At 52.0% G+C, this 26,768-nt stretch overlaps 1 protein-coding gene across 3 annotated transcripts in view; it reads right to left on the reverse strand.

The window, feature by feature from the left end:
- The window catches only part of LZTS3 (leucine zipper tumor suppressor family member 3), a 53,326-nt gene extending 38,864 nt beyond the window's left edge, over window positions 1-14,462 (reverse strand). For all 3 annotated transcript variants that reach the window (XM_082050380.1, XM_082050378.1, XM_082050379.1), the window contains exon 1: window positions 14,309-14,462. The gene's annotated coding sequence lies outside the window, so the exon portion shown is untranslated. The remainder of the gene's footprint in view (window positions 1-14,308) is intronic.
- Window positions 14,463-26,768: the final 12,306 nt, after the last annotated feature.

Here is a 26,768-nt window from a genome sequence, read left to right on the forward strand (position 1 = left end):
TGGTACAAGTGGATTCTTAGTAGGGAAATACCCTGGTGCAGACAGACCTCTGAGCACTTGAAGATCTATGCATGGCTCCCTGCCTCATCTCCATGGCTCCTAACAGCCTCTTGCTGGTCACCTTGATCCTGCATCCTTCATCTTCCCTTCCGGCCACCCTGACCCCAAATCCTTGATCCTCTCTTCTCAGTCACCCCGACCCTGCATCCTTCATCTCCTCTTCCTAGGAGGCACCACTCTGTGAGACCAGCACCTGTTTGCCTTGGGAAGGGTCTGTTTTTGCCTTCTAGTCTGGTGCTATCTCTGAAGAACCATTTTTGCTCATGTCAGCATTGATGGTGGATGTTGAGCTACGCCTTTGACTTCAGTCTGAGGTGGCTGCACCACAAGCAAGGCACTGCTGAGATACTGGTGGTGGGAGGAGGGAGAGGGGTTAAACACTCCCAAATGTCTTAAAAATAGCCGGATTTTTCCCCGCTCTTGTTGACTCACCCGTCACAGACCACAAATTCCTGAGACACGTCATGGGCTGTGGGGAAATCGCCTTTCTGCTCCAAACAGACCATGGGTTTGTCTCCAGAGTGACCCTTGGTCATCCTCCAAGCATGCAGGGGTGTTGGGATGGAAGATGATGCTACCAGGGGAGATGTGTCAGCATCCCAGCAGAGGTGGGCTGGAAAGGAGGGTGGGCTGAGAACCCTCACTCTCTTTTCCTTCTCCAGGCATTTTCTGGGGACCCTTTTGGGGTTCATCCTTACCACTGCGGCTTCCTATGCCTGCAAGTACCCTCCTACACCACAATAAGACAGCCAGAAGAAAATAGGACTTTGTGTGTGTCCATTCCCATCAAACAAGGTTTCAGTTGTCTCTGGTTTCAGTTCACTCTCCTCTAGCTTTCAGTCCTCCCCATCTCTTCCCAGGTGCCAGGGCTTTAACCCCATGTGGGAATGGTTCTAAGGTCCCTTATCAAAAAGCCTCAGTTAGTGGTTCCAGCTAAAGAACAGAAAGGCAGGAGAGACATAACCCAGATTATTTTGGAGATGCAGGGCCCAGGGGTCTGTCCACCTGCCTCCAGCCGCCTCAGCTGGGATCACAGCCAGGGGCAACACAGCCTCCAAAAGCCACCAGGAGACCCCAGGTCCTCACACAGCCATGGGGTCCTTTTGGCCAGAGAGGTGGTAGCCACAGGAGATTAGTTAGAGGAGAGGGTCCATATGTTTAAGGACATTTAAGCCAGATGCAAACAGCTTTGTGAGCTTTGGGGCCAACCAACTCCATTGTCCCTGCAGGAGCCCATCCTCTCCTACTGAGCTCATCTCACCAAGAGATGTAGATCACGTAGGTGAGGTTCTTAAGGACATGGGTTAGTGCCAGTGTTAGTTTAATGGTTAGACTTGATGATCTTGAGGGTCTCTTCCAACAAAAATGATTCTATCATTCTATGTCCCCTCTCCAGCGCACAGATCCTCATGGTCCAAACCCAGCCTGCCCAAAGCTCTGTGGTTGGATCACTGGAGCCTTCTCCCACCAAGAGAAAGGTGCAGAATGATGTGCTCACATCTTCTGCTGTGCTAGGTCCCACTGGTGTAGAGACAGACACCCAACCCACAGCTGCAGCTGGGCTTAAAGGAAAGGTTGTCATTGATATTTTGGGAGCCACTTCCTTCCCCTCCACTCCTTCAGAATAGCTTTTTGTCTTTGGGCTTGTTTTCTTTCTTGCATTAAAAAGGTTTGACCCTGACGTGTTTTGAATGGATTCAAACGCGGCATTGAATGCCTCTTGGGAGGTGGCTTTTTCTGGGTAAGAGGGGGAGGAGGGAATTTCATTGTGTCCAACCTTGCAAACCTTCAGAAAAGAAAAGCAGTGGCTTCTCCCACTCCTGTTGCTCTCTGCCTGGCTCTGTTTCTCTCTATTGAGTCTCACGTCCTCACCCAACTCCTCCCTTAGACCAAACGAGCCACCAGCCCCTGTGCATGCTGCTCATCCTTTGCAGGGCTGTTCAGTGACAGCTCCACGAGCAAAACCCCTCTGCAGTGGTAAAAATGGATTGTCCACCTCTTGGCCAGCTCCTACCTGGCTGGGTCTGATGCAGTCTGTTTATGAGCTGCCAGGGGTCTTCAATCCTCTGCCGCAGCAAACACAAATCATCACAAAGCCCCAACGTGCTCCTTGTGCTGCTGAGACCTCATGGATGGGTCCGATGGCTTCTTAAGTGTTTGGAGACTCAACTACCAGGTAAATTGGAGCACAAGTGTGATGGGAGCAGCTGAGGGACCTGGGGGGTTCAGCCTGGAGAACAGGAGCTGAGGGGAGACCTTCTGATCTCTGAACTGCCTGAAAGAAGCTTGGAGCCAGGGGGGGTCAGGCTCTGCTCCCAAGGAATAAGTGACAGAACAAGAGGAAAAAGCCTCAAGTTGAGACAGAGGAGGCTGAGGTTGGATCTGGGGAACAATTTCTTCCCAGAAAGGGCTGTCGGGCATTGGAACAAATAGTACAAACCCAGGATCTCCCTTAGCACCCACTGCCCACTTCCTACCTTTGCCAGGTCCTCAGAAAGCACCAGAGATGGTGACAGAGCCTCAGGTAATGCTGACCTGCAAACCTGGCTGCAGACATGGGTTGCATCTGCTGTCACCATGACATTTGGCCCTGGGACCCCCTGTGGACCCACTGTGTGACTTCACAGGAGGACAAGTGACCCACACAGATGGTGAGGTGACAACTGTCTGCAGCTGGGGTCACTGGCAGTGACTGATGGCATTACATGTGGTTGAGACCTGCTTATGGTGTTTATTCAGCCTGTGGATGCCCAGCTAATAATGTCACCCTCTCAAAATAACGAATAAAAGGTCTGGATAACATTCTGGCCTTTTGGCAGCACTGGCAGAGAGTCAAAGGGTCTTGGGGGCCCCGCTTCCATTTGAGCTGTTTTTTCTCCACCCAGAGTACAGAAGAACCAACACTGGCTACCAGAATAAGAGCCTGCTGATACTCTAGCTCAAGAAAGTTATGGCATTCACTCTTCAATTAAGTTTGCAATGAATGAATCCCATTCCCAAGCATTGCTCATGTCAGATCTCACGGACAACCAGGAGGAAGTGGCTTTTGTTTTGGTTTTGCAAAATGAAGAACAGTGAAATAACTGAGCTGCAGCAACGTTCCCTGTCCCCAGGCTGGAGATCAGAAAATTGCTGATAACAATGGAGAAAAGGCAGCAACGCTCAATAATTTCGCTTCTGGTTTTGGCAAAAGCAGGCTGATGTTCTCATATTGCACAGGGGTAACAAAGTGCTTTCTAGTCCATTAGTAACCTAGGAAGACACTAAATGGCATGGCCTAGGGATAAACATTTATAAAACAGTGATCCCAGATTCATTTTCTCCCAAGAGTCCCTTAGAAGCAGGGCGAGGAGTGGTGTGTCCTGCTGCTCATCCCCTCTAAGAAGTCCAGGGATTTCTCTCTGATCCCAGAAGATGGGAAAGACGATAATTGCAGGGCAATATTCAAGAAAAGGGGAAAGAAGAAGAGCTGGGGTGATGCAGCTTAGCCTGGCAGAAAGTGATGCGGGACTGGAGGGATGGAGCGTGGGAAGCTGTCAATATAAATAGATGGTTCATGCAAAATAAGATTTTGAAGATTCATTCAGCTTCATTTGGGGCAGGATGCATTAGATGGAAATATGCTCATATGAGGTGCTTTGGTTTGGAGCAACATGGTTATTCTGGTTAAAAAATGAGTTAGATTTATCATTCAAAGTCTATGATGGGGAGTGATGAAGTGAGGGGTCTTAACTGGATGCCAAGGGGTGGGACAGGGGTGTTTCTCATTGGGTTCCATGAAGGTCCTCCCAGCTTCCATCCTCCCTGTGCAGCTGGTGCTTAGAGGGAAAAGGACTAGGAAGAGGAAAAACTCACTGATCCTTCCTCATATCTCCCCTGCAACAAAGTTTTTCAGGGACATCTCACAACCGAGGGTGCCTTTGGACCCCTCAAATGGTTTGATGCCATCAGAGGGTATCAGGACACTACCTGGTCCCTCCTGAGTCAACCTAATGGTGTTGTGTCCTTCATGAATTTTTGGCAGTGAATTTTTGTGAGGGAATGATGGCCTCTGAGGAAAACTACCTCATCTGGTTTATTTTTAGCCCAATATTTGAATCATCTCCAGTTGCATTTTGAGGAAGAGCGAAGAGTCGCATCCACTCATCACTTCATGCCATAAACAGGTACTTCAATCCATTTTAGGCTTGACAGTAGTTATTTTGAATATGCTTGAAGTTCTGCTGCCTCTTGGGCACTCTGGGAATTAAAAATCACTGTACCAGGCTATGGTTCCTGTCTTGTAATTTCTCTGCATCTCTACAAGTCCTAGGGGTACCTGTAAAAGGTGGCCCTGGAACAGAAACCATCTCACTGCTGCCATTCCAACCTCTTATATGTGACACACCGGCCACTGCCGACCGCTGAGGAGGCAGAATCCCCAGGGTAATTCCTGCCAATTACTGCAATCAGCTAATTAGCAAACAAGATCGATTCAAATGACGGTGACGGTGTCAACAGCTATTACGCAGGCTTGCCTGTGCTGGAGCAAAGCCATCCCGGGAGGGTCTGCGGTGGTCGAAAAGCCCGTGGGGATGGGAAATTGGAAGAGTTGGAGGGGATGTGGTGGGTGGAAGTGAAGCTAAGGGGAAAAAAAAATCGTTGAGATAAATTAAGGAGGAAAAGTGTAAAAAACTAAAGCAATCCAGGTACTTGCTTGCAAATAGGAAGGGGATGACAGAAAGGGATGATGCCGACCGGCCAGGTTGGGATGAGAGGGGGAAGTCAGCTCTTAATCTGTGAATCACAGAATAGTTTGGGTTGAATGGACCTCCCCAGCTCCCCCAGTGCCCCCCCTGCCATGACAGGGACATCTTCACCAGCTCAGGTTGCTCAGAGCCCCGTCCAGCCTGGCCTGGGATGTCTCCAGGGATGGTTCAGCCACCATCTCTCTGGACAACCTGGGCCAGGCTCTCACCACCCTCAGTGTAAAAAGGAGGGGAAGAGGGGATTTCTCCCCACCCTGGGGTCAAACAGCCTAGGAAGAGCTTTCTCCTCTCCGGCCACAGGCACGGTGCAGGCAGAGGGCAGGAGATAATACTCAGCCACATCCTCAACCCGCACCAGAACCAGCTCTGCAAATAATAATAATTGCCGCTTTTGGAAGCGAATTGCCAGCCTGGACTTGCTTGGGATGCAAAAGCCTCCTGGCAGGACTTAGAGCCAGACTTGCTCTGTTTTTGTCTGAAAATTATCTTTGGGAAATGCAACCCTGAAGCTGGATAGGGTGACCAGGGTGGGATGCTGGACTCTGGGGCTACCCAGGTGGGATGCTGGACTCCAGGACCAGCTCCAAGCCAGAGTCAGAGGTTGGTGTAAAGCCTGTAGAGGCTTTAAATCCTCCCCTAAGTCCTGCTGTGATGGATTTAAAGGGTGTTTGTATCACTCGCCCCCAGGATCAAGATCCTTAGAGGATAAGTGTTTGAAGGAAATGAAGGGATTCTCCTTCCCATGGCATGAAATGGAGATGCGGCCCCCACTGGGACATAGTGGGGAGCTGGTGTTATCTCCTGCATGCTCTCCCTAGGAGGAGAGGGATGCCTGCTGTCACCTTGCTCCGGACTTTTGGGCAGGGAGTTTTGCTGCCCAGCTCTGGAGCTGGCAGATGCCCTGTTTTATTCACAGCAGCTGACCCAGAATCATAGAATCAGTGAATCATTTTGGTTGGAAAAGACCCTCAAGATCATCGAGTCCAACCATTAACCCACCCCTGGCACTGCCCCATGTCCTGAGAACCTCATGTCCGTCTGTCCAACCCTCCAGGGATGGTGACTCCAGCACTGCCCTGGGCCGCCTGTTCCAATGCCTCACAGCCCTTTGGGGAAGAAATTGTTCCCCACATCCAACCTCAACCTCCCCTGGTGCAACTTGAGGCAGACTTGAGAAAGACTATCCAGCAGCCCAAATCTCTGCTTGCCTTTAAAACCCTGGAAGGATGCAAAATCGCTTTTCACCCCCCAGACAGGGGTGGGGAATTGAAGCAAAAGAGTTTTCCCTGGTTCCTGTCTTGGCTGAAACCTGGGCTGGAGCTATAACCACTGTTGTCCTACCTGTCCTTGACTTCTCTGCTAAGGAGGAGGGGAAAAGGCATCAACAGATTGATGGGAAAGTTAATCAAAGAAGGAACAATTAATTTTTCCAGCTTTGAAGAATAACCTCCTGGTGGTGGATGCATCTGTACAACCTGATGCTGCGAAAGCTGTGCGGGCTATGTGGGCATCCACAGTAGAGAGGCGACTTGGGTGACTTGTAGGACTTGTTTTTAAAATAAACATCTGAAACCCCGCACCTCCAACAGGAGAAAATATATTTAAACAAGAAACGCCACCATTAATCACCTTTGGAGCTTGAAGGTTTGCTCAGGAACCTTCCTCCGAAGCCACGTACCCACCTCCCACGATGCTGGGCACAACCCAGCCCTGCTTGGAGTCAGAGTGGCTGGTACCCAGCACATTGCTGGGAGAAGGAAATAATCCCTCCTTTCTTTTCCAGCTATCAGGAATGCACCACACCTGGTGCCTCTCCAGGAGTGTTTGCACTCCTGGGCTGGATTGTTTACCCAGGGATTTTTTTTGTGTGTGTATTATTATTATTAAAAGCTAATTTGGTCCCCTGAGAGCATGGAAGGGGGAAAGACAAAGCCCTTGGCTGGCACTGAGGAATGTCAACAGGCCGTGGGTTGGTTTGGCTGGTGTCGCGCCGCCCTCGTGAGCCGCAGGTCACAGGTGAGGTGAGTTTGTTTGGGCTTTGCTTGGAAACAGGCTGGTCATTGCATGCAGGGGATTACCCACCCCAAGCATGTGCAGGTCACTCGTTCACCAATTTAGCCACAAGATTGGGGTTTAAAATATCTCACCATAGTCCCCATTTTAGTTCCACTCAGTCCATTGCTGCCCTGGGTTTGGGAGACTGCAATACAGCCTATCAGAGGGAAACGGAGGTCCGCAGGTTAAGGAACATGACAAGGGTCACATAAAATGCCAGTAGAGAGCACAAAACACAGAACACATATTCTGCTTGGGATTCAACACCGCTAAAACCAGTCCTGACTACTGCATATGTCCTGATCCCCAACGAGATCAACCCCTGTGGTCTGCAAATGCAGATGTGACTGCATCCCAGATCAGAAAAACAGCGGGAGGGAGGAAGAGCGCGGCAGCTGGGAGGAAGAGCACAGCAGCCTGCAGGTCGGAGGAAGGAGGAGAACAAACTCCGGCTGCTCAATGGCTGGCCAGGGACCAGCTCGGCAGCAGTGATTTATTATTTGCATTACGGGAGGAGCTGGAAGCCACGGAGGACGTCAGGTCTCCCTGAGACCTGCAGGAGAGCCGTGCTTTATGGGCTGCATTCAGCTTGCTCCTAGAGACAGGTATTTATGCCCTTGCTGAGCTGAAATTAGGTGGAGCTGTGGCTTCTCCTAGAGGGCTTTTGAGAAATGTAATTATTTGAGGAGGGAGAAATTTGAGCCAGGAACAGGCCACGGTCCTTCCCAGAGCATCCCTGATGTATGCTGGGAGAGCAGGACCCCGGTGTGCGGTGCAGGGGACGTGGGGGTGCAGCTCTGCCCACCTCAGCCCAGCATCCCAGATGGATTTTTACACTGAAGGTGGTAAAACACTGGACCAGGTTGACCAGAGAGGTGGTGCATGCCCCATCCCTGGAGACATCCCAGGCCAGGCTGGACAGGGCTCTGAGCAACCTGAGCTGGTGAAGATGCCCCTGCTCATGGCATGGGGTTGGACTTGATGAGGTCTGAAGTTCCCTTCCAACCCAAATTATTCTATGATTCTATGTGTTTTGGGCTGTTTTAATCCTCTTCTTTCTCTCCTGGCCTCTCTGAGCCGCCCTGAGAAGCCATTACAGGGACAGCCCTCCTTGGCTTTCACCCCACTGCTGGGAGGAATCACCCTGGGTGGACAACGCCAGGGCAAGATGCATGGTCTGGCCAAAACCAACAACACGCCCCTGTCCCCTTGCAATTCCCTGTATTGCTGGAGGCAGAAGACCCCGCTGCAGGAAATGTCTGAGGTGGGATGGCTGGTCCTGCCATCCCCAACATCTCAGGTGGGATGGCTCGGCTGTTACTCCAAGTTCTTGCCAAGGGCAGAGCTGGGGATGTGATGAAGGAATGGTCCATGGGGAGCAGAACGAGCTTGTACTAGATCAACTGATATAATTAGAAAGCAAGGACAAGGAGATGAGTTCCTGTTCCTGAAAGCTGGTCTGTTTTTTTCAAGCTGGGCTAATAAAAACTCTGACCTCCCCTTGTGCAAAATCTCCAGCATGTGTCTGCAGGGTGCTGCGATGGCTGTGAGCTTGGGCAGGAGCTCCCATCCTTGACTAGTTCCAGGGATGGAGCATTTGCAACCTTTCTGGGCAACATCCATGACCATTGCTTTGGCCACTCTGTCTCCTCTTGCTCCCCTTGCCCTGGGCAGGCTGAGGGTGGGCAGTGTCCATCCTGCCCAAAGCCACACAGCTGGGGATGCTCACCCAGTTGACTTTGTCTACCAGTTTCATGCCCAGGGAGCCTCTCTTCATAGAATCATAGAATCACTTTAATTGGGAAAGACCCTCAAGATCATCGAGTCCAACCATTAACGCAACGCTGCCACTACCCCATGTCCTTGAGAACCTCATGTCTGTCTGTCCAACCCTCCAGGGATGGTGACTCCACCACTGCCCTGGGCAGCCTGTTCCAATGCCCCACAGCCCTTTGGGGAAGAAATTGTTCCCCAGCTCCAACCTCAACCTCCCTGGTGCAACTTGAGGCCATTTCCTCTTGTCCTATCACTTGTAACTTGGGAACATACTTTGGTTCAGGCAAGAACCCCAAAGTTGCCCCAAAATGACAACCCTCTTACTAAACCCTCACTCATACTCTCCAATGATGGTGGGGAGGAAATGGTGGACTTCTAATGGGAATACCTCCACCAAATCCCACTCCCACAAGCCAGGGTTTCCCCGTGGAAGGATGAACTGGGTGAGAGATCTCCATTCATCTGCAAACCTACCTCATCTCTAGCACTTAGTCCCCAAATAAACTTCCAAAACTTGCAAACTGTCCTTACAGCAAGGATGTAGTGACAGGGAAACTGGAAAACCCTGATCAGCTGGAGAACGCAGACCATGTCCGGGCAGGCTGGGGCAAGAAATATTCCCACTGGACTTATGGGATGTAACCACCTGGTTTGGAGAGGAAGAGGTCCAGTGTGTCCTCCTGCTTGGCCCTGGGGCTGGATGGAAACAATGGGCTGTTTTATCATATAGGATGGGCATAGGTGAAGGAAATCTGCAAAACCACTGAGTGATGTAGAGTCTGCAACAAGGTACCTTGAATACCTGAGCCTATAGAGGGAACAAGTTTCCCCTGGGATTCACTAAGTCCTGGACACATGGTCAGAAATTTCCTGGCTAGGATCATTATCATCATTTCTGGTGCTTTGCTTCTAGAGAAAAACATATCTTTGGGCCACATACCAAGGGACTGGTTTAATTCGTCACCAGCAGGCACACATATATTTATTTGAAAGTGCCTCTTGTTATGTTACTTGGCAACTTCCGAGCCCGTGTATTTCTCCAGCTGATAAATATTTGTGAGGTTGTTTGCGTGAAGAGCGGCATGTGTTAACAATATGATCTGCTTTCTTCTGAGCTTCCTACGAAAAGAATGGGCTCTGTGACATCTGTCTAAGCCTGGAGCATCTTGCTGGCTCATGATCAGGATCTGGTCCCAGAGGCAGGAGAGAGTTGTGTATCTTCATATTAGTATGAGGATGAGGTGTGCGAGTTCATTTCGCACCCATCGATGCTGCAGTTCAGATTCCAGCAGCACCCACCGGGACTAGTTGAGGACCAAAAGGCTGGAGGTGGCTGTTGGGTGGGTGGTGGTAGCGGTGAGGATGCCAGAGGATGCTAAAGGGTACGCAGGGGCTCAGAAAGCAACCAGAAAATAAATGATAGAGCAAAAGGGAAAGCTCAGCTCATTGAATAAATCCCATAGCTACCAACTGCTGGAGGCCAGAGGAGTTTCTCTGATCTCTGAGCTAGCCCAGGCTGCTGTGGGTGTAGCCAACCTGGATCCTTCTGTTGAAGGATCTCCACTGAGATGAAGCAGGAGCTTCTGCAGTTCTTCCATCAGGTCAAGGGGACTTTCAGCTCCCTCTGCCAGGAGAGCTCTTGGCTCCAACCAACCCTGGATTATAATTCATAAACCATCTCCCTCTTTCCTGATAGCTGCTTTAACATGTGTTTTATTTTCTTGCTGTTTAAAGAGCTACATCAACCTTCTTGTCCCCCTGGGAAGATGAACCTCCTCCTGGCTGTGCTCTCCCTGTCTGGTCCCCTCTTGTTCTGGGACTATGTGAGGGTCTCAGAAGAAATGATCTTCTCACCCACCACCCCACCAAGATGTCTTCCCACAGGAATAGCTGGAAAAGGCAAAAGTCCATCCTCTGGCTTCCAAAAATTGGAGGGTGTCAGAGTGGTCATTTCCCACCACAATGGTGCCTGGGGCCATGGGGCAATGGGAGAGCTGAGCTTTGGGTGCACGTTGCTCCCTGCTGGCAACCACCCAGCTTATTATCATAGAATCGTTTTGGTTGGAAGAGGCCCTCAAGGTCATGGTGTCCAATCATTCCCCCACCCCTGACACTGCCCCATGTCCTGAGAACCTCATGTCCGTCTCTCCAACCCTCCAGGGATGGTGACTCCAGCACTGCCCTGGGCAGCCTGTTCCAATGCCCAACAGCCCTTTGGGCAAGAAGTTGTTCCCCAGATCCAACCTCAACCTCCCCTGGCGCAACTTGAGGCCGTTTCCTTTGCTCCTGTCACTTGCTACTTGCAGGATCTCAAAGCTCTTGGACCACCACCACCAGGATGGACCATCACAGCCTCCCTGTGGCTCCTGGTGCCACCATGTCCTGCATGAAAAAGCTGTGGAAAACACAACCAGAGGAGGAATCCAGTGACACAATGTAGGCTATAAAGTCTTTACCCATGGAGGAAACACGTGGGTGAGTGGAGGGTTTGGGGGGTCCCTGGCTGCTCCCCCTGGCAAGACGGGCAGGGATGTCTGGGATCCTGGACATCTGCCTCCATTTCACTTTCAGATCCCTCAAATAATAACCGTGTTTGCCAGCTCCTGTGACAAGAATGACTAATGGGGAAAGATCCTCAGCGAAGGGAAACAAGAAATCTCCTCATTTCACCCTTTGTTTGCTGGATTGATGGCCCCGGGCACAGCGGGGCTTTCCTTGGTGTGCTCAGCTCCTCTTCATGAGAAAGCAGATTTTAAGCCCTGTGACAGCTCTAGCAACACCCTCTTAACTCTTAAGCATCCCTGTTGAGACATGACTCCCTTTAGAAACTTTTTGCAGCCCCGTTTATCCAGGTTTCTGCTCCACACTGAGTTATCGTGCAGCAAATGCCTGTGACTGCTGATGCAATTTGATTTTCACTGTGCATTTGGAAATCAGCCTCCCCACTTGCCTTTGTTTTATTTTGTTTTCTGCAAGGCATGGGACTGTCTTTCCTCCTCTAGGGAGGGATGAATGATCAAGAGATGCCCTCAACATGCACCATGATGTGGTGATACCCTTACGATGGATGCAGCAGTGGGTGCCTAGGGCTGAAGCTGCAGCCCCCATGGAGGCTGGGGCTCTCTCAGTCCCATCTCTGGTAGGACAAGCTGTCTCCCAAATATTTAGGATCCTGCAGCAAGATGTTGGTCTTTCAGATGTTTTCTACCTCCTCATTGAAAGCCTGGGGATTCATCCCTAGAACATCAGCCCGGTGACCCAGCACAGAAGAGTTCAAAGAGGAGGGAGTCTCGTCCCTGTATGGATCCCACACACACCCCTGCACCACTTTTTAAATGCCCATCCCTGCAGCAGAGAGTGAACGGGGGTCAATTTGAGCCCCTCCACACATTCCTCCTCTGCCCCATCGTTATCGCGAGGACAACGCTCAGGACAAGGCGCCCGGTTCCCTCGCGGGAGGCCGGACCCTGCGGACGGGGAATCACGCCACTCTGACATTTCCACGCCTGTTTTTCAGACCATTCGCCTCCCAACCTTTGCAGAAAATAAATTCCCCAGCCAGGCTGAACTCGGATGACAGCATCGCATGCTATATATAGCCACGGCAGATCACCGCTCGAACCAGGGCCACACATAAACAAACCGCGCGGTTCCCTGCGTTGGAGAGGGGACGGGCGAACGAACCACACGTGATGGAGGAGCCCCCCACCCCTGGCTGCTCGAGACTGGGGGTGCTTTGGGATCCAGCACCCTCTTCTAATGCCAGCACCTCCCTCGAGGGCTCAGCTGCTGGCATAATCTGCTGCCCAAGGGGGTTTGCAGATGAAGGATGTGCTGGAGGGTGTTGAAAGCAGAGCATGGAAGAGCAAAGGGAGTTGCCAAAGGTTATCCCGTGGGGCGAGTTGGCATCCCCTGGCTTGAATTGCACCTGCTGATTCCCAGTGTGAATTAAAGAAGCTGTTGGTATGACTCAAGCCGCGTACTGCGATGTGGGGCAGAAAATGCCAGCACAGCCCCACGGCAGCATCTGCCCACCTCTGCTGCCTTCAGCCCACACCTCCCTACAGTCCCGCTTGTATCTGCCTGCTCCTCTCCCTGACTGACCCTCTGACATGGTGCATGGGGCTGCACGGTGCTACAGGAGGCTGTGTGGAGCTGCACAGGGGTGCATGGAGCTGCACAGAACTGCATGGGGTTGCATGGGGCTGCATGGGGTTGCATGGGGTTGCACGGGGCTGCATGGGGCTGCATGGGGTTGTATGGGGCTGCACAGAGCTGCACAGGGCTACACGGAGCTGCATGGTCTTGCATGGGGCTGCATGGAGCTGCATGGGCTTGCATGGGGCTGCACGGAGCTGCACGGTGTGCGGAGCAGAGGGAGGCGATGTGCAGCGGGGACCACGCCTGGCTCAGCTGGCAGGCCTTGCCCTCCTTCCCCAGCTCCCCACAACATGAGGAAGAGACAGGGGATGCTCAGGGGATCGCTCAGGAGGCTGTGGAGCATCCATCTGACCGATGGTCTCCTCCAGAGCACAGAGACCAGCCAGCCTGGGGGGCCACTCACAGCCACAGGTCCCCAGGCTCTTGCCCTGGCTCTGAGGAGTGGCTGGGGGTGGCAAAGGGGGTCCTTGCCCTCCGCTCTGGGCAAAAGCGCATCCCCACATCTCTCCGCTGCAGTGCCGCAGCTCCAGCCCTGCTCTCTTCTGGGGAGCTGACAGAGGGGATGCCTTCATCCTTCCATCTTCACCCTCTCCGGCTGCTCCAAACGCGACTGCCGGGCCAGCGAGCAGGATGAGCCATCGGGAACAACCTCAACTCTCTCCTCTCCTTGCATGGGGATGGAGCCCGTGGGCTTGGGCACCCAGGGGAGCTGCGGGCAGCGGGGTGGGTTTGCACCCACACCCCTACCAGCGTGCACCCAAGGCTCGGGAGTTGCAGTGGGTGTGGGGGGAACGCGCGATGCCCGTGTCCTCGCAGAGCCAGGGTGAAGTCCCAAGCGGGGAGCCCCGTGTTGTGACGTGCCCCCTTCAGCGTCCTCCCTCCCTCCCCGCTGCTGTTGGGCGAGGGCCACCCAGCACCGAGGCAGATGACATAATTCCCAGCAACTGCACGTTAATCACTCGGCCGCCAGCAACCTCCTTCCCTCGAATCCAACCCCCATCCCCAGCCACCGCTCCCCTCCCTGACATCGCGGCACAAGAAATAAAGAAATAAATGAAAGAAGCTGAGGGAGGGGTGGGGGGAGGAATAACCTGATCCTGCTGGGCACTGGCAAACAGGTCTGCACCGCCCCCCCCCCGCCCCTCCCTGCTTCTCACTCTATTTTTGGGTGCTGTCATATCCGAACGGCCCCGCGGGGCCAAATCCAGGCAGCGGCGACTTTCCGCACAAACAAGCCACCCTCCCCTCCATCACACCCCAAATTGGCGCTGCCAACCTATCCTCCACACCCCCCCCCCCCCCCCTTCCCCAAAATCTTCCCCTCCTCCTTACCCCCCGCCCCAAATTATATTCGGGTGGGTGGTTTCAGCTCCAGCATCAGGTCCCCTACCCCCTCCTCTTCTTCTCTGTGCACCCCACATGTCGCCTTGTTACCTCCCCACACCCCGTCCCGTGCCCCCCCCACCTCCCAGTACCGCTTCCCAGTTCCTCCCAGTCTCTGCTCTTACTCTTGGCGGGGATGCTCGGGGCTCAGGCTGGTCCCCGCTGGGCAGCGCAGCGGGCAGGGAATCAAGCGGCGCTGGCTGCGCAGCCGGGTGGCCGCTCCCGTCCGAGGGGTCTCATCTCATTTTGTCATATGTCACCAACACACACACACACACACACACGCTCGCAGCCACGTTTCCCCCCCCTTCTTGCGGCAAACGGCGGCCGGCCCCGACCCCACCCCCTGTCAAAGCAGCAGCCTAACAGCGAGGGAGGGAAGGATGGAGGGAGGATCTGCTGCCTTCCCTTTAACTCTTCCCTCGCCACCCCCCCGCCCCCAGGACAGGGCTCCCCCGGGCTGGGGATGGTGGGATGCTGACTGGACCCCCCCGCCCCCCAGCGTCTTCCCCCATAGGGCTCTGGGACAGGGAACGTTGAGGGTTTGGGCAACCTCTGTGGGGCACTGGCTCTGTCCCCAACAGCCTCACCGTGTCTCATCACCCCAAAAGCAAGACCCCCCAATACAGCTCAGTCCCGACATAGAATCATAGAATAGTTTGGGTTGGAAGGGACCTTCCCAGCTCCCCCAGTGCCCCCCCTGCCATGAGCAGGGACATCTTCACCAGCTCAGGTTGCTCAGAGCCCCGTCCAGCCTGGCCTGGGATGTCTCCAGGGATGGTTCAGCCACCACCTCTCTGGCCAACCTGGGCCAGGCTCTCACCACCCTCAGGGCCAACAATTTCTTCCTCATATCCAGTCTGACATTACCCCATTCAGTGGGTCAGGGGGGATGTGGGGTGTTTTGGGCCATGGTTGGAGTTTGATGGGGACAGGCAGCCTCATGACATGTGGCTGGGGGTGGGAATTGTGTCTGTCTGCCTGTGTCCACCTTGAGACCATGAAAAATCCATTTTGGCCCTCGGCTCCTCCCCATCTCCAGGAGCAGAGCCCTTTGGGGTGACACAGCCTGAATAACAGAATCACAGAATAGTTTGGTTTGAAGGGACCTTCCCAGCTCCCCCAGTGCCCCCCCTGCCATGAGCAGGGACATCTTCACCAGCTCAGGTTGCTCAGAGCCCCATCCAGCCTGGCCTGGAATGTCTCCAGGGATGGGGCATCTGCGCTGCGGTTGCTGCAGGAGGGTCAGGTCCTGCCATACACACTGTCAGGCTCCAGTTCTCCCCTTGGTCTCTCCCATGGATGTGCATACATTGTTGCTGGCAGAGCTCCAGGGGCTGTGTGTGATTCTGCTTGGATGGGAAGCACAACTGAGGCCCTCTGACTTACTTACAGTCATCTTTGTGGACCAGGACTAGAGTCTGGGATAAAGCCACCTCTTTGGTGGGTGGAACTCCACTGCTTCCCACCAGCACTGCCAAGCAATGGAGCAGTTCAGGTCCTGCATGGACAACTGGGGACTCCTTCTGTCTGTTAAATCTAGCAAGGCAAAGGGAGAGAGCAGGACTGCAATGAGGGATGGAGAAGGTCCAGTCAGACGTGTCTGCTGGGACTGTCCCACCAGAAATGAAGACGTGCCCAGGAGACAGCAGGATTACATCTGTCCATGCAATGCAGCCCCTTGCTCGTGGGCAGCCTGACATCCTCTGAGCATGGTGGTGCAGCCTCTTTTAGGGGATATGAAAGGACATGGGGTGTCTCAGACATGAGCTTCCCATGCTGCCAGCCTCAGATGAACCCCACTCTGATTGTCACCCAGCCACATGCCTCCAGGATTGAGCACCAACACTGAGTCAGAAGCACCTGAATGGTGCAGCTCGCCTCTCCAACATTTTGAAGATAATTTAGGTACTCCTGGACACCCTGAGGAAAGAGGAACCCACATGTGTCCTCTAGTCCCAGCCATGGCACACGCTCATGCTGGGGCAGGGCTGGTTGTGTAGCTCAGAAGATGTTCCGATGATGCTGCAGCTCCACCAGCTCAGCCCAGCATCCCAGGGACAGCAGCAGCTGTGTGTAGAGTCCCAAGGAACACTCTCCACCACAAACACTCTCCAACCGTTTCAGTTCCGCAGGTTTCCTGTTGGTGAGGTCTCTACCAAGACACCCAAGAAGACAAAAGCCCCAATGGATGTACCCTCTGTGGCCAGAGCAGCAGCGTTTCCCACCTCTTCTTCCTCACTGCTGGAAATGAGAGGTATTTGCAGGGTCCAGACCTCCATGAGGGCTGACATCCCTTCATGTGCTGTGTGTGTCCCCACTTTGTCCATCTTCACTGCAAGGTGTTGCCTCCTTCAGCCTGGGTTGAAGGCCAGAGACTGTAGGCACTATCGTCCTCTCTGCTTTCAATTGCCAAGTCTTTTTATAAGGATTATCCTGGGACTAGCACTGGGACAGCAGGTTTTCTGCTCTCCTCTCCTCTTCTGCACCATTCTTGATCCCTTTCCAAGAAGTTCTTGCAGATGTCGTTGTTTTCAGTGCCAGGCTAGGATGAGCGCTCTCTCCAGAGGACATTTCCCTGCTCCCTGTCCTCATCGTGGCCCCACTAATGTCTCGAGTGGACTTTGTTTTCCCTTATTTGCTGAGTGTTTTGTGCGTCTTGATGTGGTTATCATGCTCCAGCCGTCAGATTGTAGCGAGTCCCAGGGAGAAGGTGCCAACTTTAACATATGCCTGAACAGTTCTTTTCAGACATATACAAACTGGAACAATGCCTCGCTGAGAATATGCTTGTTGATGCGATTTGCCAACTGTGGTTTCAGATCTGCTCTTTTCAGCAAGTACCAACTATTTGTAGACAATGCACAATCTTGCATAGCTGGGGATTGATGGGGTCTCTGGAAGTCTCTCTCTCCAGGCATGGAGGAGACGGTGGGGGAGACAACCTCGGGCTGAGTGAAGACCTCCAGGAGTACCACAAATAATGTTCAGATCAAACACTTTGCCTCCCAGAACCCCAGTCCTTTCTCTCTTCACTTTAGGAAGCAGCCAGCAGTGAGCAGTCACTGGTTTACCACACAAACCATGAACATGTTCTCACCTTGTGTAAGCAGGACTTGGCTCCACTCCTCACACCTCCTGGGTTGAAAAATCTTGCAGTCCTTCCTCCATCAATGGTGCTCATCATTCAGGTAGGACATCATCAGGATGTGGCTTTAGTGTACCTGGATGTAAGGCTGCCCAGTACAGAGCCAGCGGGGGTGTCTTTACTCCAGCACGTCCTTGGAAACAAGACTGACAAACTTTGGATGGTAGGTGGACTCTCCTTCTTCCTATGGATTTGCAGACACCATGGCAACACTTTAAGGAAGGGTTGGAAGATGATGACAAGGTGGGTTTTGCAGTTGTGTCTAAGAAATCATAGAATGTCCTGAGTTGGAAGGGATCCACAAGGATCATCGAGTCCAACTCATGCCCGTGAACAGGACAACCCCAAAATTCAAGAAGATGGGCATGAGGTGTTTTCTCACCATCATCCATTAGGATGTGGCTCTGCCCTTCCCCACGTGTTTGCCTTCAGCTGCCAAACTCCCAGGGCAGGGCTCAGGTCCTGTTCTTCGCTGATGAAACACCCTGTCAGCTGGTGGCATTGGATGCGGAAATGTTGATGAGTCGGTCCAAGAGCAGGACGGTCAGCACTTGAGCTGCCTGTTCTCCATGGAGGACTGCCAAAGGCACATGTGTTTAACACAGCGAATAATCAAGAGACCATTGTTCATAGCAACCTCGGTGGAAATATTTTTGTGTGTGTGTGTGTGTGTGTATGTGCTGGCATCCAATTTGGCAATGGTTACTCAGCACAAGTGGGCGGCCTGTCCCTTTCTCTCAGCTGAAGTCTCCTCCTCCTCACAGGACCCAGAAGAGGGATGAAACTAGAGCAGATGGTTTGTGGGGTGCTCAGAAATACCAGTGCCAAGGGCTGTCTCATCACCTGCTAGAGCTTCATGGCATGATGAACATGCTCAAGACCAAAGAGGTCTCTTCAAGGAAAGGGGGGCATGGGGGGCTGCAAGAAACTCTTGGAGATATTGATGGTTTCTGCTTTTGGTTGGATTTTGAGGAGAAGGAGCAGAAGCAGAGATCTTGGGATGTCATGCAAACTACAGGGTTCTGTGTCAAATATTCCCTCCCCAAGTCCAAGGGAATTTGAAATACTGATGATGAAGGCACACAGAGAGGGGCCATGCTGGTCTTGCCAGAAAAAGGTCCCAAGGCTTTCTCCAAGTGAGAACCCAAGGTTGCAACCCTGGAGACCTAACCAAGGCAGATGTGCTCCAGACTATCTCCTCTTCGGATGCCACATAAAATCTGCCACATTCCTCCAGCAGATAAAGTCCCAGGCTCCCATTGAAAGCTTTGCTGCTGCTCTCATCCCCTCAGAAGTGAATGGAGAGATTTGTCCTCACCTCCATCCCCCTGCACAGCTCCTGGCACTTTGTTCTCTCTGAAGCAACACGCTGCTGCTCGAATCAGCTGAGATGAAACCGAGCTGGCTCCTACACACCTTGGGAGCTCAGGCAGGGTTGCTGCCCACACAGTGTCTTTCACCCAAATTAAACAGCTCTCAGATGAGCTCTGCCATCCATCATGCCAGCCTCGCAGGCAGAGCTCAGTTTTGGCAGCTTTTGACACCCTTGGGCTCATGTTCTGTGGGGAAAGAGTGGGGACCTTTTTTTGTGTGTGTGAATACATTGCAAGGGGTGCACAGTCAAGGAGGCTACAGGACCATCCTTGAGATCATGCTGGAATCGGTAGGAGACTGGTAGTTGTTAAAAACAGTAAAGATCTGGGCACTGAGGGCTCTTTTCAGACTGCCTACTGCAGTGTTAAGTATCCAAAGGGGCAAGGATGGATGTGGACTCACTGCTTCCCAGGGCTGTGTCACTCCACGAGGAGGTATTACTGTGTTTCTGCAGTAAAAATAGCCTGTGGACCTTGATGGAGCATCAAAGGGAAAAACAGCTGATGTTACAAGGACTTTGCTGGCCTGGGACTGAGCTGCATGAGGACTCCCAGCTTCAGATGACTCGCTCTTTGTCAGTGGTGTCTGGGTGTCATTCAGCTGGTCGGACCTTGGTGTCCACATCAACAGCAGGTTATTGGCTCCTCAAGCTGCATTGACTGTATGGATTTGAGCTCAGTTCAGCTACCCATGTCTAACAGCACTGCAGATGTCCCTGAGTATTTGAAGCACCGACACAGAGCAGGTAGAGATGGCATAGAGTCTCTGTTAGCACCACCAATGGAGAAGATCCTTGATGGAGACCAAATACTGTTTGTTTTCTTCTGCAACTAAGGTATCAGCCCATGTGAGCTGCCAGCTCTGTTGGCAAGTGTCAGATCCACAGGTTCACATCCAGCTATTTGAGGTAGGAAACAGGGGAGCTTTGGCTATCTCAGCTCCCTGAGCTGGAGGCATCTGTACTGTGCAAGCCCATGTGTTGGTCTCTCTCCCAAGTAACAAGCGACAAACAAGAGGAAATGGCCTCAAATTGTGACGGGGAGGTTTGGATTGGGTCTTGAGAACAATTTCTTCCCAAAGGGCTGTGGGGCATTGGAACAGGCTGCCCAGGGCAGTGCTGGAGTCACCATCCCTGGAGGGTTGAATAGATGGAGATGAGGTTCTCAGGGATATGGGGCAGTGCCGGGGGTGGGGTATGGTTGGAGTCAATGATCTTGAGAGTCTCTTCCACCTGAAATTATTCTATGATTCTATGCTTCTCTGTCCACAGATTTCAGATATCCGCAGCCAGTTTTGTTATCAAACCTGGTCCACAGAAGACTGATTTCCGGGGTGATTTTAGCAGCCCTCCCTTCTCCCACTCCACCAGGTCTCTGGGTGGCAAACAAACATCTTGCAGCTCTGCGTTGTGTAGCCTTCGCCCTGAGCTCACCAGATCAGCCACTTCAGCAAGGTGGAAATCTCTGGTTCTTTGCCACTGAAAGGCTTTTGGGAGAAATCATCATTAACTCACCTTCTAGCTTGCTTTTCAGATCCCCTTTCGGGAAGGGTAGCTTTGGCTAGCAGATCCTCCAGCCTCTCGCTGTTTACTTGCTGGAGAGCAGCCTGGGGCAATGACCTTAGACTCAAATTGCATTAAGACAGGTCCTCGTTAAACAAAGCTGTTCTCAGAGCCAGAGTTCACAGCCATCCTAGGCAACCGCCTTGGGCTCTTTCCAGTCCTCCAGGGAGAAGCACAGTCCCCAGAAATCAATAACTGAGTTCTTTTGAAAGTCGGCAGGACTTTGGCTTGATCTAAGCCACTCACTCCAGTGATTTCACTCTGCTGAAAGCAAATGAGGGTTCCTGAGTGAGAGTCAGGGGTTCAAGCAGACTAAAGAGGATCAGCCCTGACCCCTCTGTCCCATTGCAGGGGGGTGGTTTGCTTCATGCCCCCATCCTTCTGGCCAGCTTCCCCCTACACAGAGACAGGCAATGTTTTTTTAGGTGGAAATAGCACCCTGAGGCACCACTGAAGCAGGGAGAGTCAATCCCTCCTTCTCACATCGGGCTCAGCCCCCAATACTCATTTAATCTTCAGACGTTCTCTCTCCTTCTCTTTAAACCCAGGATTTCATTCCTGACTGCATCACCCCAAAGGCTTCTCATTTCACATGCACCCCAATAAACACCCTACCCCCTCCCCCGTCTATCTTTTCCCCTCCCCAAAACACCCAAAATAGCGAACACAGATCGCTCGTATACTAATTCCTCTCCCAACAGACCTTGATCTCTCTATGTATCTGGACTACACGTGCCTGACTCCTCTCAGGCTTAGATTAACAGACTTAAAAGGTCTTGTTCACCCACCTCATCCTCCGCTGCATCTCTCCCAAAGCAAGGTGCCATAAAACAGCATCTTTCCCAGCTCTTAGGGGAGACATCCTGCTATAATCCCTCCTCCCAGCTCAGCTCAGTGCTGGGTCATGTAAAACCCAACAAGGCTCACTTCTGAAGCTGGAGCACCATAGAGTCAAAGCTGAGTCTGCTATGTGCTCCTCCCCATGGACAGGAGCTGGATTTTGAGCCCAGTTTAACAGAGAAGATGCCTAACGGCCATTCGTGTGATGAATTCATACATAATTCTCTACAACTACTTGAAAGGAGGTTGTAGCATGAAGGGTGTTGGTCTCTTCTCCCAAGAGTGACAGGATGAGAGGAAACAGCTTCAGGTTGCACCAGGGGAGGTTTAGATTGGGTATCAGGAAAAGATTCTTCCCCAAAGGGCTGTGGGGCATTGGAACAGGCTGCCCAGCGCAGTGCTGGAGTCACCATCCCTGGAGGGGCTGAAGAGATGCGGAGATGAGGTTCTCAGGGACATGGGGTAGTGTCAGGGTTGGGTTAATGGTTGGATTCCATGATCTTGAGTGTCTTTTCCAACCAAAATGATTCTATGACTCTATAATTGTATGTATATATGCTTTATGAGCAAAGGTAGCTGAGCGGCTGCGGGAAGCATCAGCCAAAGAGCTCCACATCCCACCAAGGGTCAATCTTGCATCCTGCTCGTGTGCCTGCAGTTCAAAGGGAACAAAGAAAAATCGAAGGAAGTTCAGGAAAGCACCGCATTTATAATGTCCTGAGAAACCTGTTTCATGGCCAGAGATGTAAAGAAGTCAGCTGGGTTTGTGCAAGATGAGGCTAAGAGGTGAGCGGGTGACAGACCGACACCATTTGGACTGTGAAGACCTTTCTGGAGGTTCATGGCTCACCAGTGCAGCTGGGAAAAGACCCAGTGAAAAGCAATGATGGGAAGATGTAGCTGCCTGAATTCCCAAGTTCACCCATTTCTCAACAGTGAGGGTGTTTTACCAGCTGGACAACTTACAATTGGATCCTCTCCCGGTCTTTAAACTGAGCCCATCTGTGTTTTTAAGTACTAAGTTTAACCCCAGAAATTATGATCCGGATAGAAAAAAATTAAGTCGTTAGCCACATTCTGGAAAGGTTCAGAGCAGATGCATCTAACGACCCCTTGGAAAACATAATGAACCTATGCACCTTTCAGAAAGAAACTCCAGGATGTTTTAAAATATGTTTGTGCTACATCTAGCGTGATGTAGCAACAGCTGAAGGTCATAGGCACTGTATAAATAGAAAGGAGGTTTTTATTGTGACATGTCCATCCGGAGCCGTTGCTCTTGGCTATGCCATCTGGGATGGGAACAGGAGCCTGCGCATTCCTACTATAATAACAAAAAAGAGATCCTTGTCCTTGCGAGGAGCGTAAGGCGATACCATGTTGGGGGTTGGTGATGAGGTTGTAACTTTACTCCTAATTTTACCAATTCTCAAGAAAAATTGGATGTGTGATGGTGACCTTCGGAATGCAAATCCTCCTGTGGGGATTAAATCAGATACCCAAGTAGAGAGAAAGAAGATTTTCACCCATAAAGAGCATTTTCTACCTGCTGGAGCATGGCTTATAATGATTGCGCTTCTAATTCAGGTACCTCAGTGTCCCCACCACTAGAGGCTCTTTGATGCCCTTTAGCTTGTGCTGATAGGATTTTATACTGGTGTCTGACAATGTGCTATCAGTGTCCTTTTCTGGAGATGCCCAAAACCCTGCTTCATGCAATTTCTCTGTGCCACCCATCAGCTCCCTGCACCCAGCCTTTTGTCTTCCTCATGTATTTAGGTGATAAAGTCTTCAGAGTGGGGAGCAGTGGATGCTGCATTCTTGGTCCATGCCAGAACAACAGCTTCAGGAGGCTGCCTGCAACAACTGGAGATGATCGCTCCAGCAACAACCTGTGGATGTCCTGAAAGAAGCAGAGCACAGGGAGACATGGGGGAGGAAACACTGAAATCATTTAGCAAAACCAGAGAGGATGAAACACTGAGATGTTAGAGCTTGACCCAGGGAACCTGGCTGAAGAACGGGTGGAGGGCTTTGCTGGTGCAGCGTGCTGCAGTTGCTGCTGCTCCTGAAGTGACGAGTCGAGGTAGCCACAGAGAGAAGACAAGACCTTCGTGTTCATCGCTTGGTGTCAAAGATAACTCGTGGTGTTTAAATAAGGAAAGCAATTTGAGAGGGACACAGGCTGTAAATCTTCAGATGTCATTGCTGGACGAGAGCCAAAGAGTCTCAGCTCTGCCTGTGCAGGGTCCCAATTTATCTAATGGGCCATCTGCTTCATGGATGAAGGGAACAATGTCATGTCCTGTCCCATGATGGGGTGAACCCCAGAGAGACCCAGGACTGCATTAGGGACCAGACAGCTCTGAGTGCTGGGTGAGGACCCTTGCTTTGGAGACCTGACCCTCGCTTGGGAGCAGGTCCTCTGGCAGCTGCTCAACATTGCCTCCTCCTCCTCCTCCATGATCCCACGCTCAGGAGATGCATTTGCACCACAAATACAGATCAGAACAGCATCCTGTCCGCCCACCTCCCTTTTGCAAGGCACAGGTTGTCTGCACCTGTTTGGGCAGGAAAATGTGGATAAGTCCCCAAATGACATTGTCTGTGGTCTGGAAGGAACTTGCTGATCCAGGTGACATGCTAAGGAAGGCCTGGAGGTGAGGGATGCTGTAGCTACAGCAGGGTAATCATAGAGCCACAGAATGTCAGGGGTTGGAAGGGACCTGGAAAGCTCATCCAGTGCAATCCCCCCATGGAGCAGGAACACCCAGATGAGGTTACACAGGAAGGTGTCCAGGCGGGTTGGAATGTCTGCACAGAAGGAGACTCCACAACCCCCCTGGGCAGCCTGGGCCAGGCTCTGCCACCCTCACCGGGAACAAGTTTCTTCTCATATTTAAGTGGAACCTCTTGTGTTCCAGTTTGAACCCATTACCCCTTGTCCTACCATTGGCTGTCACCGAGAAGAGCCTGGCTCCATCCTCCTGACACTCTTTACATTTTTATAAACATTAATGGGGTCACTCCTCAGTCTCCTGAGGGGAGATCAGGTTGCTCAGAGCCCCATCCAGCCTGGCCTGGGATGTCTTCAGGGATGGGGCATCCACCACCTCTCTGGGCAACCTGTAATCAGGAGCTTCAGTAGCACAGGTAGTGCTAGATATGCCCCTGCTGGGTCTTGCTTCTTCTGTTGCATTACAGGCTTGCTGGGTTTATTTGTTACTTGTCCCTGGAGTTATTTTTAGCAGGTGACCAGGATGGGGTCTGTGAGTCTCAGGCTGGACATGAGGAAGAAATTGTTGTCCCTGAGGGTGGTGAGAGCCTGGCCCAGGTTGGCCAGAGAGGTGGTGGCTGAACCATCCCTGGAGACATCCCAGGCCAGGCTGGACGGGGCTCTGAGCAACCTGAGCTGGTGAAGATGTCCCTGCTCATGGCAGGGGGGCACTGGGGGAGCTGGGGAGGTCCCTTCAATCCAAACTCTTCTGTGATTCTGTGAAACACTGAAGCACGTATCAGTGGCCTGTGGGAAACCCACAGGAACAAAAGGAGGAAGGTGCCAGCACTTTTCTGCAGAAAGGGGGGAGCGATTCTTTCTTCCCGCCCTCAGAGGACAGTTGGGTGTGTGGCATTATAACTGCAGAGGGGAAAATCTTTGCTCTCCTGCTATCATTGCTGATGTGGTATTGGATTGTGCAATGGGTCACACCTATTGATCACAGCAGCTAAAAAAGAAACAACCCATAAATAACTCCTGACATCCCCAGCTGTGCCAGAAACCCTGAACAAAGGACTCTTGGGAAAGCTGCTGTTGGTATTTCTCTGTCCTCCTCTGGAAAATGCTTGGGACAGGTTTGGTTTGGTTCAAGCCAGGTAACTGGGGCTCACAAAATGTTTTTGCGGGCGTTTTCTTCAGAGGGCTGAGTTATCTGGAGGTGTTTAAAAGACGCGTAGAAGAGGTTCTTAGTGACATTGTTTGGAGCCAGTGTTGGGTTAATAGTTGGACTCGATGATTTTGAGGGTCTCTTCCAAACAAAATGATTCTGTGCCTGTGTGACTCTACGATCTCATTCCTTAATCCAGCCCTTCCTGGAAGAGCATCAAATTGGGATGTGGCATTGCTACTGGTGTTCAGCCCTGTGCTGTTCCCATGTCTGAACTCGCTAACACTGAAACTTGTACATGAGCAGATGGTTAATACAAGAAGGCAAAGATGACTCTCCCGTTCCTTCACTGAAGCTAGTCATTTCTTGTGCTGAATCTGGCCTTTGAATTTATGAAACTGCATGATTTTGGCAAAAAATAACTGTAATAAATGCATGCCAGGAAGGCTAAGGGAGGATAATTTCTTAGATTGTTCTTTCTTAAGGAAACTCAGCCGCAGATGGTGCCAGGGTGGAGAAGCAAAACGTGGTCCCTGCAGAGCACCAGGGACCCATCCAGAGCTTCTGCTGGGAGGCAGCAATGGGAAGGGTCAGGAGTCTGTAAGAGATGCAGTGGGGAGCAGTGATGTGTGCGATGCTGCAGGGTGCACCCTGCGGGAAAGGGACAGACAGACAGACAGTCTCCTCCATAAAGCACTTACTGATACTCCACCAGATCCCATGTGCTCTCTGTGGACACCAGAGAAGAGGAGACAGCCAGGCACCGTGCCTCTCCTCCCCCCGCCTCTTTCTTTCTCTCTCCCTCCCCCTCTTTCTACTTTTTACACTGCAGAAAAAAAAAGAAGTGTGTTCCCCACATAATGATGATTCGGTCAACAGGTCAAGTCAAGCATGATAGATTTCATTTTCGAGCCGGGGTCAGGCAGTAAATTGCCTTAATGCTGCTGGCACGGAGATCGTTGTGCCGAGGGGCTCTTGCAAACAAGGTCCCCCGGCATTGCTCAGACCTTCCCTTTCTGCAAAAGCAAAGCCTTGGGGTGTTGAGGGGCTGGTGGGACCAGCCACAAGCAAAAGAGGCTTTGAGACCAGCTTGTAAACATGGCCTGGGGTCATTTCTCACTTTTTAAGGGACCGCAGCAACATGCTTGATTGATACGTGAGTTATCTCTGCTGCCAAAAGCTCTGCACCGTAACACAGGGCACACCGGGTCCTGCATTCCCGTGGCAGGAGGGAGAAGGCAGCAAATGGCTTTGCTAGAGCAAGAGAGGGCCAAAGGGAGCAAGGAGCTACGGGTCCCATCCAGGGAGTGAAACTGGTGCTGAGAAAGTTCCAGGAGACACCCAGGCCCTGATACGAACCCAAGAAATAAATCCATCCCGCTGCAGAGAGATGGAGAGTCAGCCAGGGAGGGGAAGGTTTATTTAGAGAAACAAGCGTGGGCTGTCTGCCCACATCAGGCTTTTAGCTGATGATCTGCACGTGCCGGATTTGGGGGTGGCTGGGGGAAGGAGACCACTATTCTCAGCCTCACAGCATCTCTGCCGCAGCCCGGAACTGATCCAGCAGGATCCCACCTCTCATGTCACCTCATCTGACCTTGGTCAAATCAGAGACGACCCCGCGGCAGGTCGCTGATGGCAAACACCAGCAATTCCTGAGAAACTGGCTCCTTTAAGGATTACTCAGTATTTCAAATGTGCCCAGAGATCCGCATATGCCCTGAGCATCCTCTGCCAGGGCAGGCAAGGAAAAGGTGGGAAAAGGGAAGGATGACCTG

Source organism: Streptopelia decaocto, assembly GCF_964273445.1.
Source record: "Streptopelia decaocto genome assembly, chromosome: 4".
Classification (NCBI taxonomy): domain Eukaryota; kingdom Metazoa; phylum Chordata; class Aves; order Columbiformes; family Columbidae; genus Streptopelia; species Streptopelia decaocto.